The sequence below is a fragment of the Dipodomys spectabilis genome, unplaced genomic scaffold (assembly GCF_019054845.1).
Source record: "Dipodomys spectabilis isolate Male_0828 unplaced genomic scaffold, ASM1905484v1 ptg000114l, whole genome shotgun sequence".
In the NCBI taxonomy this organism is placed as follows: domain Eukaryota; kingdom Metazoa; phylum Chordata; class Mammalia; order Rodentia; family Heteromyidae; genus Dipodomys; species Dipodomys spectabilis.
In genome coordinates, this window is record NW_024870791.1 from 862,551 (window position 1) to 869,202 (window position 6,652).

Below are 6,652 nucleotides of genomic sequence, written 5' to 3' on the forward strand. Positions count from 1 at the left end.
CCCACTTGAAAACTAGAAACGGCACTGTGGCTCAAGTGGTACAGTGGTATCAATGAGCAGAAAAGCTCATTGAAATCTGCGACCAGGCCCAGAGTTCAAGCCCCACGACCACCAAAAACAAAATGACATGGATTTTTACTTTATTATTTCATTATTTTTATTGTGAAAATACATACAGAAGGGTTACAATTACATGAGCAGGGTAATGATTACCTTTGTTATCAAACATTGTTTCCCCGTCCTTTGTTTCCCCTTCCCATCTACCCCTCAAAGCAACCCAGGCGCCAAAGTTGTAAAGTTCACTTTCCGACATAACTTGTTGTATATCTGATTGTTGCATGGGACCACCTGTATCCCTATTTATACAACATGTTTTTCCCTTCCCCTCCTCAAATAATAACAACATCAAATACAGTGAAAACAAGGGTTATGTCATGAGAGATACACACACAAAGCAACAAAGAAATCATCTTATAAATATGCTAAAAACAATAGCAAGAGAAAAAAAAAAACATTTGAGTCCTTATCTTTGGGTTCATTTCACCTAACATCAATTTATCTGATCATTGCTGCTTGTCCAAGACATATACTAATAATTGCAAATAAGGGAAACCATGAGACTTATATGTCTTTGGGTCTGGCTTACTTCACTTAATATAATTTTTTCCAAGTCTTTCAATTTCCTAAAAAAATAGGGCAATGTCATTCTTTCTGATGGAGGCATAGAATTCCATTGTGTATATATATCACATTTTCTTGATCCATTCATTTACTGAGGGGTATCTGGGTTGGTTCCATATTTTAGCTATGGTAAATAATGCTTTAATAAACATAGTTGTGCTGATAGCTTTAGTATGGTCATGTTTGTGATCATATGGGTAAGTGCCCAAAAGAGATATTGCTGGGAAATAGCGGAGCGCTATGTGTAGTCTTTTGAGGAACCTCCATAGTACTTTCCACAGTGGTTGAACAAGTTTACATGCCCACCAACAACACAATAGAGTTCCCTTCTCTGCACATCCCCTCCAGGTTCTGTTGTTATTAGAGTTCTTATTTATAGCCATTTTAACTGGGGTGAGGTGGTATCTCAATGTTGTTTCATTTGCATTTCTTTTATGGCTAGGGAGGTGGAGCATTTCTTCATGTGTCTATTGGCTATCTTTCTTTCTTCTTCAGAGAAGTTTCTCTTTAAGTCTTTAGCCCACTTATTCATTGGGCAATTGTTTTTTTGAGAATTTGTTGTTGGGGGATTTAATTTTTTGAGTTCCAGGTATATTTTAGTTATGAGACCCTTGTCCGTTTTATAGCTAGTGAAGATCCATAATTTAACATGTTTTTCTACAAATTTATAGAATAGTGTAGCTTTGGAAAATCAATAAATGTTGCATTTTCATGTAGGATTACATATCCTTGCAAGTGTTGTCTAAAACTGATCTACACTGAAATGATTGCCATTGATAGCTTTCTCAAGATTCCAGATGTTTATACTTTCTGCTGACCTTCCACAAAACTCATACCCCGAACGTAAGCTTTTAGTTTGTTCATGCATTTATAGAAACATAAACATATGAAACTGCTGTCATTAATGTAGTATAACTAATACAATTAAGTATACCTTGAGGAAAATAAGATTCTTCCTTTGAAATACTTGCTTCAAGGCACACTCACACACACACACACACACACACACACACACACACACACACACACACACACACACACACACACACACACACACATATTTACCACTCTGTCTCAGGTTAGGTTCCTGACATTTGGTATCAGACAATCATCTAATAATCAAACTTTCCTGCCCAGACATAAAATACATTCATAATTCCACACATATAAAAGTACCAGATAATTCAAAATAATGAGAATATTTAACAGAATCACCCAGCTCCTGTACCATCTACTCCCTGATTTAATTCATTTATGACAATGCATTTTTCATATCATAATTAAAAATAATTTTGAGTCTCTCTGATTAGCAGAATAAAATATGTTATCATATAATAGAAAATGTAGGTAAAATTACTTTCCCCTGTTTAATCTTTTATATAACTTACCAAAAACTTCTTTTTCCTTGCATACTCTTTTTCTGGCATTTGGCCTTAATGTCTAATATTAAATTACAAAGGACATGCCATATTCCTTAGTTCATTTTTCCTAAAGGTTATGCTATGGTGTTAAATCTGATTTGTTTGATTATTCTAAATTAAATTTTCTCAACAACTTGAATTATTGTTTATGTTACTCCTAAGCCATTTGAAATATCAAAAAGAACTGCAAATTCACTTTGGCAATGATTTGTGAATGGCAGCAATGCTTGTGGGTGGAATGAAGGACTTGAATTATCTAGAGTGCCTTAAAAATGGCACTGTTCTTTAAAAGGCTGATCATTTCGTAAGCTTTTAAAGTGTGGTCTTCATATTTCATCGAAGAAGATAACAGTATGCTTTTCATCACATTCTTGCCTGCAAAGCACAGAAATTATTTCCGTTGTACAGTTCATGCCTAGCTGCTAATGTAGTGAAACCCACAAACAACTGCACAGCTGTGTTCGCTGCTCTAGATTTTGAAATTTTCTTCCAGTAGCCCTAGTGATTTGAGCCCAGATTCATGGGATAGGCACATAATATACAATTACAAAGCACCACAATATACAAAGACCACGTACAAAATGAGGTTCAATATTCTTCTTTGTTGTTTCCTTTTTGTCTTATTGATTGTCTTTTAAGGAGTTAGGGGCTGTTTATTTCTCATTACTGTTGATGTAACTTCAATAAATTACCAGATTTTTCAAATAAAATAAAGAGATATAACAAAGAAATATTCAGTCATAAAATAAACATTTCAATGATGTTTTTTATTCTAGTCCTGTTCTAGTTATCTTCATATAATGTTGAGATGAGTCAAGCATATGTGTAAATTGACACGTACTAAGCACACCGAACTCTGGAATCTTTGGGTTTGATGTCTATATCAACCACCTAGAAAAGAAAATTATCACTTGCTTCATGTCTTAAGTAATCTACTTAAAACAAGTTGTATTAATTTTTTTTCTCTTAAAATAAGTTTTCCTAGTCCTGGGTTTTATTATATATATATTTTTTATTATTATTATTATTAATTGTGAAAATACCCTATAGAGGGGTTACAATTACATGGGCAAGGTAATAAGTACATTTCTTATCAAACATTTTTGCCTCTTCCTTTGTTTCCCCTTCTCATTCCTTCACATCTCCCCGTTGGTATAATTTGTGGAAGGGAAGGGATAAAAATAAATTGTTTAAATAGAGATACAGGCGGACCCATTGCAACAATAAAATGTACAAGAAGTTCTGTCTAAAAACCATCTTTACTAGTTTTATTAATTTTATCAATAGATCTCATAATCTGTGGAATTGATTCATTGCAAAAGTATTTGATTTCTTATTTCCACTGGATTAATATTACATTTATTTTACTTTTTTTACACATGAAATAATGACATTCTTGTGTATAAAACATCCCTGTTTTTCATTTTGGTTGCCAAAATGGAATTATTACATACTTTGAAAATTTAACTTTAAACCTGAACCTTCAAATTTCACTAGGACTTGAATTGTGTTACTTACAAATTTAATGTTAAAATAAAAAGCATTATTAAATACAAAGCAACATTATAAGTTATCATACCATAGTCCCTGAATTGACTTTATGATAAAAAACAATTATATTTATATAACATGGTATACATACTCAAACAAACTATGAGACATGGAAACAGAAGTCTCCTATTTTGTTTTGTGTTTGTTGTTCTTTATAGTTTGTGATGAAACTGTCTTTACCTTACGTGTGATATATTCATTGTACGTCTTCAGGAAGATGAGGGGTGGGCACAGAGCCTTAGGGAAAAGGGTAAAATATTGCAGCAGTGGAGTTCATTGAACATTGATGAAAGTAAACTATTTAATACATGGATGGGGAAAGGAGTGAGGGACTAGGAACAAGTGAGGGAACCAAAGACATTTCATAAAAGGAAATGTACTCATAACCTGACTCATGCAATTGTAATCCCTCTATAAATCACCTTAATAATAACAACAGAGAAATTTTTTAAAGTCAAATAGAATATTGCTTTTTAGAATTCTAGAAGCTTTTTTGTTCACTGGTTTGAGCTGTTTGAGTCTATCTCTGAAAATAGCTACATTGACATTCATTGAGTGAACTCGTGAGTTACTAGTAGATAAAAGTCAATTGTGATTGCTTGTATGTTTTTGAAACTGATTTATTTATTGATTTAATCTAATTTGTATTATTTCTGTCTACAGGTTTTTGGTTTGGCTTGTTCCTGTTTTTCAAGGACCTAGTGGTGTACCATTAGTGCTGATTCAAGATTGTTCTAATTTATTGCTGTACATACTCAAAACTATACATTTTCCTCCGAATATTGCCTGTGCTGTTGTGTCCCAGAGGAGGTAGTATTTTGTGTGTTCACTTCCACTGAATTCCATAAACGTTGGAACTTCCCTGCATATTTCTTCAGTGACTCACTGATGATTTAGCAATGTTTTATTCAGTCTCTGTGAGTTTCAGAATTTTCTATGATGCCTTTTGATGTCAATATCTAATTTGGTCCCATCATAATCTGACAGGATACAAGGAGTAATTTCATTTTTATTTTTGAATTTTCATAGATTTTCCTTATGATCTAAGATATATATTTTTGGAGAGCATTTCATGGGCTGCTGAGAGAGATATATATTGTGATGCTGCTAGGTGAAATATTCTGTACATATCTATTAGGAATACCTTGTCATTGCAGTTACTTAGGTCTGAAGATTTTTTTTGCTAAGTTTTTACCTGGCTGGCCTATCCAGAGGTAAGAATGATGTGTTCAAGCAACCAACTATGCGTTTGGATGTATGAATATTTCTACGTTAAGTGGCATTTTTCTGATGAACTTGGGAGCTCTAGGATTCAGGGCATTGATATTTAGAATTGTTATATCCCCGTGATGGAGAGTTTTCTTTGTCAATATTTAATGTCGTTTTTTGTCTCTTTTTACTTTCATCCAACTTTTTATTTAAAGCCTATTTTATCTAATATTTGTATACCTACTCTAGCCTGTTTATGAAGTCCATTTTTAATCTGTGAACCCTAAGATATGTATTCAAATGTTTTTTTCTTTCATGCGATTGTTTCCAACATATTTATAAGATTATTTCTTAGTTGCTTTGCATGTCCTTCCCAACGGTATAACCCTTGCTTTCACTCTATTTGATGTTGATATAATTTATGGAGGGGAAGGGAAAAAACAAATCGTTTAAATAGGGATACAGGTGGACCCATTGCAAAAATGAGACATACAAGTCGTTATATCGAAAACGAACTTTACAACTTTGGTGGTGGGGGAGGGATGGAGGTGGATTCAGTGAGGGGGGAGGATGGGAAGGGATGGGATGGGGAAACAAAGGAGGAGGCTACAATGCTTGATAAGAAATGTACTCATATCTTGCCCATGTAATTGTAACCCCTCTGTAGAGTATTTTCACAATAAAAAAAGATGATGTACAGAAGGGTTACAATTATATGATCAGATATTGGACACTCTTTTGAACAGTCTCACCTATTCCCTCATGTTCTCCCAGATTTTCCATTTGAACCTCCCTCCCGTATAAGTTGTATAGTTCATTTTCAATGTAGTGTTTATTGAGTAGCACTGCTGCCTTTGTTCACCCTTTGCCCCACCATTTCTCTTTCCCCTTGACTTTTCCAAACTTACATATAAGACCAAAGGTACAAAAATCAAAAGAGCAACAGAAGACAGGAGGAAAAAGCAAAATAATAAAACTCTCATTATCATTTCTTCTAGATACTTTTGCTGAATATTATTTTATATGATAATACTCATACAGCTATTGAGCCTTTTTGATCTTCTCCAAAGGGCATCCTCCATTGATCTCACTGTATAAATTTTTTGAATCCCATATAATATATCTTGTCCATGTTTAATGTTTTCTCTTTTACGATCTAAGTGTGTTTACTTGTAGAATTATAGGCACATTCTAATACAACAAATAAGGGAAATCAGGCAACCTACATACACACACACACACACACACACACACACATACATACATACATATGTACATATATACATATACATACAAGACATATATACATAATTTTATTGATCCCTATTTATAAGTATGTATGTATATATACACATATATATACATATATATATGCATATATATAAATAATCAAATTCCATTAATCCATCAGAAAGAATAATATTGCACCATTCTTAAGGAAAATGAAATACTTAGAAATAATATTAAGTGAAATTAACTGCACTCAGAGAAACCTAGGTTGCATGATTTTCTTCATTTGTGGTAGATAGAAGGTTCTTATAAATGTAAAATTCTTTTTTAATCAATTATTTTCTTGTGAAAATACCGTACAGAGGAGTTACAATTATATGGGAAAGATAACAAGTTCATTTCTTATCAAGGATTGTTGCCTCCTCTTTGTTTCCCCTTCCCATCCCTTCCCATACAATTCCCACCTCTTCCCACCTGATCCTCCCCCCCCTCCACCAAAGTTGTAAAGCTCGTTTTTCGACATAACGACTTGTACATCTCATTGTTGCAATGGGTCCACC